Here is a 14,254-nt window from a genome sequence, read left to right on the forward strand (position 1 = left end):
TTGCCAAAGGCCACCATTAATATGACTTTTCCAGCATCAGACAAGGGCCTAGCTTCCTCCCACTACTCGGCACGGCCCCTTCTGGGAGGACCACCACCTCCTCATGGCTGGGCAGCAAAGGCAGACCGCTACAAGGAAACGACGCCTAAATCATGGAGAAAATTACTGGTGCCATTCTGCCTGGCCTGGCCAGACTCAGGAGTATGGCTTCAGGAGAAAATTAACTGGTGTCATTCTGCCTGGCCTGGCCAGACTCAGGGGTATGGCTTCAGGAGAAAATTAACTGGTGTCATTCTGCCTGGCCTGGCCAGACTCAGGGGTATGGCTTCAGGACCCACCTAAAATGTTGTCACTAGCTTCAGCATTCTCCTTCCTCCACACTTACTGTGCTCCAGGACCCATTGGGGCTGCCGGAGCTGGGTCTCAACCCTCAGCTCTGGTCCAGGCTCACTAGAGCTCTAGACATTCCCTACCCTCTAAAGTTAACCTTTTGAGCACGCAGCTTGCCGTCTCCTCTTCTTCCTGAAAGCCTCTAAAGCTAGATCCATCTATGAATACACATTCTGAGGAATTATGGTGTGCCTTCTTGTGATGGAACTGGAAGCATGGGGCCTAGTGGAAGAGAAGCCAAGACAGGATGTCTCCCAGTCCCTCCAAGAATCCCACTAGGAACACAGACGTGGCCTATTCCTTGTGCCGCTGCATGCACGAAGGCATGGCAGTCTCCAGAACATTACTTTAAAAAGTTCCCATTCATCACAAAGTACCCAGCCTGTGTAACCCACGATAGCAGGACAAAGCAGACTTTTTGGCCATTTTCCAGCACACTCGTGCCCATGGGTAATTCTCTCCCCTCGAGTGCAAGCAGCACCTGTAACCCACTTCCAACCAACAGACAGGAAAGAAGCAACAGGCCAACTGCCCAGTGATTTGCTGAGTAAGATTGGATTCTCCTGGCTAGCAGACTCCAGTGATTCTCTCCCATACTGGCCTGGAGACAATGGCCATATTGATGAGCTCATATGGCTCTGAGAAAGAGCAGCACACAGCTGGGCTGCTGCAAAGACCTGAGTCCTCCTGAGGACTTTGTGACTCCAGAGGACCCTTCCTCATCAATGCTCAATGAGACCCCAGTGCTGCCTGGACCATCATCCCAGCCTGGGTTGTAGAGTACTCAGCTGAGGTGCCCCAGGTTCCTGACCCAAAGGAGGGCTGGTGTAATATGTGCATGAAACTGTGGAGTGGTAATTTGTTACAGAAGAATGGTGAAGCCATGACACTCAGAGGCAAGGACCCAAGATGGATGGAGAACCTCTGCCTGGCTCGCTCTCTCTCTCCCACCCTCTCCCCCGCCCCCCTTTTTCCCTCTGTCTCAGTTTGCTTGCTCTGGAAGGAAGCCAGGCACCATGCTTTGCTGACACAGTGGAGAAGCCCAAGTAGGGCTCAGCAGACACCTCCACCGACCATCATGAACGGCAGTAACAAGTCATATCCCCTCCCAGCCCCAGCCCAGCCTGCAAGTGATCACAGCCCACACGGAGATCCTGACCTAGAGATCTCAGGAAGGAATGGGAGATGCCCGGTGAAGCCACACTCAAACAGGAATAGTAAGTATTCAGTGTCTCTGAAGCCAAGGTGCTTTGCAGGAAATTGTTATGGAGCAATAGACAACTATCCCATCCCCATGATCTACAGCTAGCAAGTAGGAGCAGGACCACCATGGATGGATGGACCCCTGGGGCTCCTTCTCCCCAGACCCAGTGTCCCAAAACCTTCACTAGGCTGATGGGGGGTTGCAACATGGAGGGAGTGGAGGAGGGGAGGGCGGAAAGACTTCTGATGGGAAATCTGGGCATGTGACACAGAAATAGTGACACATAAGAACTCGGGGAGACGGAATTTAAAACCAGAAAAGAACTGAACACTTGTATTTAGACCTGTAAATCGAAGCAGTCTCTTGTAGCTATTGCTCCTTTCCGAGAAGTATGAACATATATTCTCTTAAGTAAAGTTAATCACATCACTTCTACACCTTATATCTTCTAATAAGATGCCTGTGGTTGTAAAAGATAAATACACCTACATTTTTATGATGGATTTGAGAGGCAAAAAAGAAGCCTAAGGTCACACGTAAGTCTGTGGGAAGACACATACCGATGCAGGCATGGTGCATAAACTATGTAAGACCTTACACTTGGCTAAAGTCATTTAGTAAAATGCATTGAATAAAACATAAGCACCGTCATTTGCAATAATCCCATGGGAATAATAGAGCACCTGAATTTCAATGAAAAAGTAGGAAAGACTAGAATAATAGATCCATTCATATAAGGCAACTTCGGTGCAAAAGGCTATAAACCAAAGGGGGGCGGGGAATTTCTCTAGCAGAGACCTGAGTGATGTAGTGCCAGGACAATAAAAAATAGATGAGTATGGAGAGCCAGTACACAGGCTTCCCATAATTTTAGTCCCGTCATGACAAGGTGTCAACAGTGAAGGAGAGACCAGGTCACCACCAGTGTCTGTGTACACAGACGTACTGGGAATACTCCGGCACAGCTACAATTGTGTGTCCATCACCACCTCCCTGCCTCTGCCCAGGACCTCAACGATGATAGTCTCCAGGCTTCTCTGTCGGTGACCAACCCCAAGAACATTCTGGAGATTCCTTTGAGAACTAAACATCTAATTGCCCTACGATCAAAGAATACCAGGCATTTATCCAAAAGATTACAAGTCAGGATTTGGTAAAGATGCCTGCACATCCATGCCCATTGCTGCACTATTCACCATACCCAAGTTATGGAAACAGCCCAGATGCCTTTCAATGGACAAATGGATCAAAAAAAACTGTGATAGATAGGTAGAGAGAGAGAGAGAGAGAGAGAGAGGGAGGGAGAGAGAGAGATGGAGATTAGACATAGATATAGATTATGGATATAGATATAAATATAGATGATAGAATTTTACTCATCCATCAGGAGAATGATATTATGTCATTTGCAGGGAAATGGATGAACCTGGAAAGTATTTTATTAAGGCTCAGAGAGACAAAGGACATATATTTTCTCTCATATATGGAAGTTAGATCTAAATTATAAATACATATATGTATACATATACAGGGTCATTTGCATATGTAAACAAATGTGTTCACTAAATTATGGTATATACAGGGCAGAATTCCAATGGTGTAACTCCTTGGAGCAACTTACAGTTTAACAAAATGAATGCCAGGAATCTGGAACATGTGTTGTACATATGTGAAAGTGGAATCAGGTAAATCGAGAGGATGGGCAGGGTTGGGAGAGATGGGGCAGTAGGAGAAGGATAAAAGGATGGCCTTGATCCAGATGCATTGTACTCACAAACTGACATGTTGAATGGAAATGTTTTTGTACAACTACTTAAGGATACCACAATTAAAGAACATACAGTAAACACAGGTAATGCAAATGCTTGAATCGGGGTTGAAAATTACCCAACAATTCATCTATGTGTATATAGCAAACCTTTTGTATGAGGAAAAAAATGACTTCAAATATCTGACTTCAAGTCAGACAGATATTTTATAATTAAAGTCAGTTTTCAACCTGATAGTATAGTGTGGTAGAGGAAGCAATTATTTAACTGATAGAAAATAAAAGTCATCAGTAAGGCAGGTAAGGGGAAGGAGAAACAGGCTCCGTTACGGGGTATGTGCTAAGAGAGGGAGTTGAGCTAAGGAAGTTGAAAGAGGATGGATGCTGTGAGCATAAATCATCAGTACCTATAAAATAAAACAGTTGAATCTCTTGAGAGTACATTAGAAATAGAGAGGGGTTAGAGAGTGATGAGAAATGATTGTAATCATTGTAGATAGACAGACACACTGTTTATATATATATACATGTATATGTTTGTATAACTGTTACAATAAACTCCCTCTTGTATAGCTAATATACGCTGATAAAATAAGCATAAAATGAGAAAGATCAATAACAGATTCAATAACAGACTGAACAATGAAAGTACCTAAGAACTGGGCTGCTCTGCTCGCCGCCAAGTTAACTCCCTTATGCCTAAGAAAAGTGAGCACTTGGGGACAAATTTTCATAAGCATCTTTCTGCACAGAGGTTTCCAGCAGCGTTTAGATTGTCTGGAGTCAGCCAGAGCAGCCGGGGGCAGCCCGAACACCCCGGCCCGTGATTTTCTCCAGTCGAGCAGGCTCCGGAGCTCAGCAAGCAGAGCGGTAATAATTAGCAACCACAGCCATGCCAAATCTATTAAAGCTAGTCATCTCTGTACACAAATGACAGGCTGTGAAAACCTCCTGTGTCCAAAACAAGGGGATTAAAGATTTCTTTAATGCTTTTTATCAGTTCTAATTAATAGTAGTTCTTAGCTTCAGTGATTTAGAGCTTTGGCGCTTGATGAGGCTTCCTAAGGCAGAGTAGCAAGGGCTGGTCTCTAAATTCACCCCCAAAATCAACCTCACTCCTTTCCTAGCTGAACTGCACACAGATCCAGCCACGACGGGGTATATCAGGAGACGCCAGCACCACACTCCCTACTTCATCCTCTGGGCCCTGGTGAGAGCGCAGTAGGGCTTGTGCTACTGAGCAGGTGCTACTCAAAAGCCCATATGCCCTCAGGCCTCCACTCAAAGAAAGCCCCTGATCACAAGAGGGACCTTGCCCAGACACACACAGAACAGGAGCCAAGCATACTCACGCCGGAGGGGCAGATCTTCTGAGAGGCTATATTTGGGTCAAAACTGCCTAGGAAAGAAAAATAATCACCTAATAATGCAGAAAGGTTGGCCAGTGGGTTACGAAGTTCTAGACAGGTAAGACAAATAAGTTCTTGTGTTCTATTGTGCAATAAGAGCTGTAAGAAAGGATTCTGAGTGATTCTACCACAAAGAAATAAAAAATGAGATAAATATCTTATCCTGATCTGAGCATGTATAGATGTCACAAAGCAAATGTGTACAATTTTTATGTCAACCTAAAAAATTTTTAATGGCTACCAAAATCCAAAACATAGCTAGTTAGATTTCTCTTGGCCAGAATAACTGGCACTCTTGTGGTCCTAAGACATGAAAAAAACCCAAAAACTTCCCGTCTATTTCTTTAAGCACGAATGTAAGTGCTGCATGTTTTCAATAAATCCCTGCTAATGCTGGGGAAGAGAGGCACAGATCATGCAAAATTGGAGATGATAAAAGGTGGCTGGTCCTTGGCCTGGAAAACCAATTTGCAATTTACATTTGCACAAGAGCCAGTCCTGTCTTCTGAGACTCTTCACCAATTCTGACCAGGTACATGGGGGCGGATTTGAAGACAGGCTCTGTGCCCCATACACGTTATCCTAAGGGTGCGCTGGGCTTCCTTGTAGGGAGAGGAACAGACGCTGTGGTTCCTCTGGGGTACTTTTGCACTTTTCTAGTGGCCACCATGAGTGGCCACCATCTCTGGCCACAGCCGTGAAGTCGTCCGTGGCTTGCTTTCACACTCCGGCTTTGGGCTCCAGCCTGTGTTGGCACGTCTGTGCATCTGTGAGCAGCCACAGAGCTGGGAGGTGGGGGGGTGCACGGCAGCTCGGAGCCTGGGACTCCATGAGGACTCTCCAGCCCCCTCCTCTGAGCCAGCTCTGGACCACTCCACCTGTTCTGTGCCCGCCAGGATTTCACCCGGGGCAGCCACAAGCCGTGACTGCGTAGGGCCACACGGTCCGTGACTCCCTCTGGCTGCCTGTGCACACCCGGCCCCTTCTCCCTGGTGTCCTTGCTTCCTTCCCTCCACCTCCCTCCTTCTCTGAGTGATATCCTAGCGACACTGAGACTCGCACCCAGCCAGTCCTTTCCGGAGCACCGCTGTTCCCATCTGTCCATCAGGAAGCAACTCCAGAAGGATCCCTAAGACTCCTAGCTCTAGGAAGTCTGTGATTCCAAGTGAAGCTAAGGAGCTCATGCTCTGTGTATCTAGAAGCTTGTCTTGCTAGGCAGTGGGGCAAAGCTTGGGGCAATACGCCTGTGATGTCGAGGTTTCCAACAACACAAGGCCAAGGCATTCAGGAGGAAACTGCCCAGAGATCACGACATGGGCACACATGCTGGGAATCTGCTTTATTCTCCTAGCTCCATGCTGCTTCCATGGCCTCTTCCACTCCTCCCCTGGAGAGCCCTCCTGGCTCTCAGAAAACTTCACCCCTGACCTTAGCTGAAAGCACCGGCATCAACATGATACCCCCACCTCAAAACCCCAAACGAGACAGTGTGCACCATAAATCCCCAACAAGACAGGACGAGGAAACACCAAAGAAGATCCAACCCCTTTCCCTGTCTTCTCTTCCAGCCCAGTGTGTTTATCTATCCAAAGACCCTATATGGAGGACTGACCTCTCCCTCTTGGCCCAATCTTCTTACTAAAGACAGACTATGAAGGGTCGACCCCACCCTGTTATCAGTGCTCACAGCCCATACGGTTTATTGGCACCCAGCCATGCCTGTGCACGCATGTCTTTTCTCTGGTTTACACGGTGCCCCACGCCATGAGGTCCACAAAGCAGAAATACATTCAGATCCTTTGAAAAAAACAAAAATGCTTGCTGACCCCGATTGAGTTTTTGTTATTAGTTTTGTTCTCCATTTTCCTTTATCAGCCTTTGCTGACTGCTATGTCTTCATGGATTGTGAAGAACTGGAGGTCAAACTTAGGAGGCAGAGATTTGAAAGAGAACATGGCACACATTCTGCCCTCAAAAGGCATTGCGGCAAAGCCAAGATCCTCCCTCAATCACCACAAGGTCCTCCCTCGGTCACCCCAAGATCCTCAGTCCCCCAAGATCCTCCCTCAGTCACCCCAAGATCCTCCCTCAGTCCCCCAAGATCCTCCCTCAGTCACCCCAAGATCCTCCCTCGGTCACCCAAGATCCTCCCTCAATTACCACAAGGTCCTCAGTCCCCCAAGATCCTCCCTCAGTCACCCCAAGATCCTCACTCAATTACCACAAGGTCCTCCCTCAGTCACCCCAAGATCCTCAGTCCCCCAAGATCCTCCCTCAGTCATCCCAAGATCCTCCCTCGGTCACCCAAGATCCTCCCTCGGTCACCCCAAGATCCTCCCTCAGTCACCCCAAGATCCTCCCTCAGTCACCCCAAGATCCTCCCTCGGTCACCCCAAGATCCTCCCTCGGTCACCCCAAATCCTCCCTCAGTCACCCCAAAGGGTCTCCCCCAGTCACCCCAAGATCCTCCCTCAGTCACCCCAAGATCCTCCCTCAGTCCCCCAAGATCCTCCCTCAGTCACCCCAAGATCCTCAGTCCCCCAAGATCCTCCCTCAGTCACCCCAAGATCCTCCCTCAGTCACCCCAAGATCCTCAGTCCCCCAAGATCCTCCCTCAGTCACCCCAAGATCCTCCCTCAGTCCCCCAAGATCCTCCCTCAGTCACCCCAAGATCCTCCCTCGGTCACCCAAGATCCTCCCTCAATTACCACAAGGTCCTCAGTCCCCCAAGATCCTCCCTCAGTCACCCCAAGATCCTCCCTCAATTACCACAAGGTCCTCCCTCAGTCACCCCAAGATCCTCAGTCCCCCAAGATCCTCCCTCAGTCATCCCAAGATCCTCCCTCGGTCACCCAAGATCCTCCCTCGGTCACCCCAAGATCCTCCCTCAGTCACCCCAAGATCCTCCCTCAGTCACCCCAAGATCCTCCCTCGGTCACCCCAAGATCCTCCCTCGGTCACCCACCCCAAATCCTCCCTCAGTCACCCCAAAGGGTCTCCCCCAGTCACCCCAAGATCCTCCCTCAGTCACCCCAAGATCCTCCCTCAGTCCCCCAAGATCCTCCCTCAGTCACCCCAAGATCCTCAGTCCCCCAAGATCCTCCCTCAGTCACCCCAAGATCCTCCCTCAGTCACCCCAAGATCCTCAGTCCCCCAAGATCCTCCCTCAGTCACCCCAAGATCCTCCCTCAGTCCCCCAAGATCCTCCCTCAGTCACCCCAAGATCCTCCTTCAGTCACCCCAAGATCCTAAGTCACCCCAAGATCCTCCCTCAGTCCCCCAAGATCCTCAGTCACCCCAAGATCCTCCCTCAGTCCCCCAAGATCCTCCCTCAGTCCCCCAAGATCCTCCCTCGGTCACCCCAAGATCCTCCCTCAGTCACCCCAAGATCCTCAGTCACCCCAAGATCCTCCCTCAGTCACCCCAAGATCCTCCCTCGGTCACCCCAAGATCCTCCCTCGGTCACCCCAAATCCTCCCTCAGTCACCCCAAAGGGTCTCCCCCAGTCACCCCAAGATCCTCCCTCAGTCACCCCAAGATCCTCCCTCAGTCCCCCAAGATCCTCCCTCGGTCACCCAAGATCCTCCCTCGGTCACCCCAAGATCCTCCCTTGGTCACCCCAGATCCTCCCTCAGTCACCCCAAGATCCTCCCTCAGTCACCCCAAGATCCTCCCTCAGTCACCCCAAGATCCTCAGTCCCCCAAGATCCTCCCTCGGTCACCCAAGATCCTCCCTCAATTACCACAAGATCCTCAGTCTCCCAAGATCCTCCCTCAGTCACCCCAAGATCCTCCCTCAGTCCCCCAAGATCCTCCCTCAGTCACCCCAAGATCCTCAGTCACCCCAAGATCCTCCCTCAGTCCCCCAAGATCCTCAGTCACCCCAAGATCCTCCCTCAGTCCCCCAAGATCCTCCCTCAGTCCCCCAAGATCCTCCCTCGGTCACCCCAAGATCCCCCCTCAGTCCCCCAAGATCCTCCCTCAATTACCACAAGGTCCTCCCTCAGTCACCCCAAGATCCTCCCTCGGTCACCCCAAGATCCTCCCTCAGTCACCCCAAGATCCTCCCTCAGTCACCCCAAGATCCTCCCTCGGTCACCCCTGAGATCCTCCCTCAGTCACCCCAAAATCCTCCCTCAGTCACCCCAAGATCCTCCCTCAATTACCACAAGGTCCTCCCTCAGTCACCCCAAGATCCTCCCTCGGTCACCCCAAGATCCTCCCTCAGTCACCCCAAGATCCTCCCTCGGTCACCCCTGAGATCCTGCCTCAGTCACCCCAAGATCCTCCCTCAGTCACCCCAAATCCTCCATCAGTCACCCCAAGATCCTCCCTTGGTCACCCCAAGATCCTCTCTCAGTCCTTCCAAGAGAGCCCTGACTTCCAGTGCGCCCCACTTCCAAGGGAGTGCTGACTTGCAGCACCCCCCTCCAGGGGAAGTGCTAGACTATAAATTTCACAAAGAAAGGAAGAAAGAAAAAGAAAGACCCAGAATGGAAGGACCTTCTCCTCCCCGAGTGACCCGCAGGACCTGTGTCCGTCTCCCTCCTGGTGTATTCAAGAGACGTCAGGCAGAAATACGATCAGAAGTAAAGCAGAAACAGTAAAACACAAAAATGTTCCTTGGACTTGTCCCTTTTCTCTTTGGTGTTCCTTGGAGTTTGTCTCCTTCCAGTTTTCTCTGTAGACATCACTCTTCTCCTCTAGTGGAACCCCACAAACCAGAGACGCTCTGTCCTCTGTTGATTAACATGGGAACAAGTTGGGCATGCGCTCCACCGCCGGCTGCCCAGGGCTCCCATCAGCATCTTCCAGGGCCACCCCTGAGCCTTCCCACCGCACAAAGGAGCAGCTGCCCCTCGGCAGATTTCCTCTTACACTTCCAGAGAATTCCAGGGAGATCAGAGTCAGTGATGAGAACACTGAGAAACCATCGTACAGAAAGGCGTTGGGAGCACTAGAGTTTAAGTCACGCGATGGCATGCTCTGACTCGAAGCAGCACCAGGTTCAGCAGAGTCTCCCATAGAAAGTTCCAGCAGGGAGACAGTCAGCGTGCGGGAAGCCGGCACATCAGTCAGTCGCCTAATACACTTGGAAAAGAAGCTCCAGGGCAGCAGGGCTTCTCCCAGGCACTTTTCTGGAATCTTCCCCTTCCATCCCCCTCCCTCCCCCCTCTGCCAGGGCTACTCACTCTCTTAAGAGCTTCTTTCCACATCTCCTCCATCCTATTTGGACCTTTCCATTGAAACCCCACAAACTTTGCCCCTCGGGGCACAGCCTCAAGTTACATGTGAAGTTAATTAAGTGACCCTTCCACTTCTTTCCTAGAAGAATCTTTTTAGGGTTTCCCAACCTGATGAGCAGCAATGGATGCCTTTGTAATAACTCCTGTGAAGTGAACTGATTTAAACTCAAGCGCTAATTGAGCACTTCCCACTTATCAAGGGTTAGCGTCCTACACATGCGCAGATTGGAAAACCTCTGGGAAGGGGAGTCAGCCACTAAACCAGGTTGGGGGACAGAAGCATTGGAAGGGAAAGAACAGAGCCTAAGCTCAAAGAGAAGCTCCCAGGTCCTCTAAAGAGTTGTCTCCCAGTGAGAAAGAAAAATTTCCAAACTGAAAAGACACTCAAATTCTCAGTCCCCAGCCCCACCCCACGAGGAAGGGTGGAGAGTGTAGGGCGGGCACAGGGGGAGGGACGGCTCAGGGAAGGGTGTGGCCACACAGAGGGCAGAGAAAGCTGACAAAGGGGAATGGGCTTGAGCCAGTCCAGGCTCTTTCGGTCTCACGCATACAGCCCAGCCTGAAGATAGCGTTAGACAAATGGGTGGTGGTCTTGAAGTTAGCCTGGCCCCATCACCTGACACCAGAGCAGGAGCTTTCACTTGGAGGGTCCACTCTGTGCTCAGAAAAGTTGTCTGATGTGGGACCGTTTAAGAGTTCAGGTTTTCAGGTGAAGTAATCTTAATCTTATTTGATATTTTTAAACAATAAAACATATATGGCAGAAGTTTAGTAGTTGGATGGCAAAAGATAAGAAACGTGAGGTTTAAGACGGGAAGACGGATTAGTAATGTCACATGGAACAAGCAAAATGTGGGGTGACACGCTCAGCTCTTTGTTCTTGGAGGGCAGGTCGCTTCAGAGAATGAGCAGAGGGGTGTGCTGGTGCACTTGGGGAGCACTAGAGAAGAGGAACAGGTGCAGTAAAAAAAAAAAGTGTGCAATCCTCACATACAGAGGAGGGGTCCAGAAACCCCGGGCCTCGCGTGCGAGGCTACGATGGACAGGACTCGGCACAACAAAGCAGGAGGTGGACACTGGTGGCCCAGCGTGCTTCAAATTGATCACCAACAAGCAGTTCAATGCCCTGGAGTTAAAACACGGAGCTGTGGGCTGCCTGCTGTGGCCTGGAGCCTACACCGTCCTAACACAGCCTCCCCTGCGCAGCAGTCCCAGCGATTAGAACCCATCACAGGAGAAGAAGACCCCACCACAGTGCCACAACACACATCTCACGGGAATGGGAGAGCAGTGTGTGGAGAAACAACAGGCTGCCAAGCCGCCCTGTCCCCAAACTAGTCCACAGCTCCGAGCAATCTGGACAAAACTGCAGGGACACGCATGACAGAACGTGACAGGCCGTGTTCACCCTCAGGGGTGTTCCCACCGAAAGCAAACAACCAACAGGCATGCATCAGCCAGATGCCAAAACAGACTCTCTTGCTATAAAGTTAAAATAAGGCGGGGCATCAGTGGTTCATGCCTGCAATCCTAGCCACTCAAGAGGCTGAGATCTGAGGATCATTGTTCACAGCCATCTGGGGCTGGTCCTTGAGACTCTTATCTCCAATTAACTACCAAAAACTAAAAGTGGAGGTGTGACTCAAACGTGGTAGAGTGCAAGTCTTGAACTCAACAGCTCAGGGACAGCGCCCCAGCCCTGAGTTCAAGCCCTGTAGAAAAAGAGCCAAATAAATGGGTAGGGCTGGGTGGAAAATCTAGACACATTATTGATGCACTATTTCCAATCTATGTGGGAGAATGTCCTCTTCTCTGAGTGGTGTTAAAGTGATCGGCCATCCATTAAAGAGAAAATTGATTCACCCTTTCCCCCATGGCTTATGTTAGCACGTATTCTGGGTGTTGTGGACAGATGTTCAATGACAGCCACCCACTGCACTGGAGGCCTGCAGAGCCGACCACAGCCTCCACTCCCCGGGACTCCCCACAGCCACCGACCCTTTTCACGACCTCCACAGGGTTACTGGCCGGAGCTGGAATCATACAGCAGGTAGCCCTTGGTCCCCTTCAAGGTTTTCAAAAGCTCATAGAAGTGTCTGCGATTGTCCCTGAACTGATAAACCCGTCACTGGAAGGCATGAAAGCTCCCCGGCCTGGGGAGGTGGGGGGGGGGGGGGGTGTAGAGAACTGGGCTTCCCAGGAACAGAGGCTGCAGACCAGCTGCCAGCATGCGGACGGAGGGACGGAAGCCGGGTGTGCTCAGAAGTCATGGCCCAAAGCAACACCATGCCGGGTTACACACAAAATCTGAATTACAAAGAGGTGGAGATCCAACACTGGACACCTGAAAGGTTACACAATGAAAAAGAGCTCCCTGGAGAGGAGACAATGAACATAAAGAAAGCAACAATATGGTATGCCTGAGAGAAAAGCCACAATGACTACGGGGTCAAAGACACATCGCAAGCAACAAGTAGATCAAGGTTAATTTATTAAATCCTGAAGATTTTATATGATATTGGGTTTGCCAGGTGCCAGTGGCTCACGCCTATCATCCTAGCTACTCAGGAGGCTGAGATCTGAGGATCATGGTTCAAAGCCAGCCCAGGCAGGAAAGTCTATGAAACGCTTATCTCCAATAAACCACCAGAAAATGGGAAGTGGCGCTGTGGCTCAAGTGGTAGAGCACTCGCCTTGAGCAGAAGAGCTGAGGGACAGCACCCAGGCCCAGAGTTCAAGCCCCACAACCACCACCACCACCAACAACAACAAGTGTATTGGGTTTTTCTCTGGATAGAGAAGCTTCTGAACTAATCAAATACTGCAGCTGGCACTAGACCGTAGCACAAATCTGTGTTCATTCTAAAGAAACCTAGCCCACGGCCTCGCCTGGGGAGGGACACTGTGGTTGTGAACACGCAGTGAAACCATAAGCAGGAGGACTGTCTCCAGAACCAGGCCTGCACAGGACACGTCCCCCAGAGACCACCACAGCCGGCAGGCGCTCCCGCACTGTGGGTGGGGATGGGTGCAGAAAGAGGAATGTTAGTGAGCACACACGCAGGCACACACACTCACAGGGAAGCCAGCGGCAGGCTCTGTGACCACTGCGGCCCTGGCAGTTAATCAGTCAGACCATTTGGAGATTTGGCACGTGTGGTGGTGACACAATTCAGACAGGAGAGAGGACAGAAAGAGACCGGACCCTGGGCCAGGAGACAGGCGCAAGAGGCCAGGGGACGGGAACTGAGAAGCAACAAAGGTCTGTCTGGGGAGAGCGGGATCTCAGAGGGGATGAAGATGAAGATGGTGATGACAATGATCCTCAACAGAAAGAACAGTGCTGGAGGAATATCAATACCAAATTTCAAACGCTACTACAAAGCCATAGTAATCAAAACAGCTTGGTATTGGCACAAGAACAGACCTCAGGACCAATGAAATAGAATTGAAAACCCAGAAATGAACCCACAGACCTATAGCCATCTAATCTTCGATAAGGGAGCTAAAAAAAAAATAGAATGGAAGAAAGACAGCCTCTTCAGTAAATGGTGCTGGCAAAATTGGTTAACTACTTGTAGAAAACTAAAGCTAGATCCTTATATATCACCCTGTACTAGAATCAACTCCAAATGGATCAAAGACCTCGGAGTCAAAGCAGACGCTCTGAAAACATTACAGGATGGAATAGGAGAAACCCTAGGACTCCTTGGCACAGGCTGAAATTTTCTTAATAGAGACCCAGAAACACAACAAATCAAAGAAAAGTTGGACAAATGGGATTGCATGAAATTGCAGAGCTTCTGCATGGCAAAGGACATAGCTAGCAAGATCAATAGAAAGCCCACAGATTGGGAGAAGATCTTCATTAGCCATACAACGGACAAGGGTCTCATATCTAAAATATACCTGGAACTCAAAAAATTAAATCCCCCAACAACAAATCCTCAAAGAAACAACTGCCCAATAAATAAGTGGGCTAAAGACTTAAAGAGAAACTTCTCTGAAGAGGAAAGAAGGATGGCCAATAGACACATGAAGAAATGCTCAACCTCCCTAGCCATAAAAGAAATGCAAATCAAAACAACATTGAAATACCACCTCACCCCAGTTAGAATGGCTTGAATCAAGAGCTCTAATAACAACAGATGCTGGAGGGGATGTGGACAGAAGGGAACCTTACTGCATTGTTGGTGCGAATGTAAACTTGTTCAACCACTTTGGAAAGTAGTATGGA

The sequence above is a fragment of the Dipodomys spectabilis genome, unplaced genomic scaffold (genome assembly GCF_019054845.1).
Source record: "Dipodomys spectabilis isolate Male_0828 unplaced genomic scaffold, ASM1905484v1 ptg000179l, whole genome shotgun sequence".
Classification (NCBI taxonomy): domain Eukaryota; kingdom Metazoa; phylum Chordata; class Mammalia; order Rodentia; family Heteromyidae; genus Dipodomys; species Dipodomys spectabilis.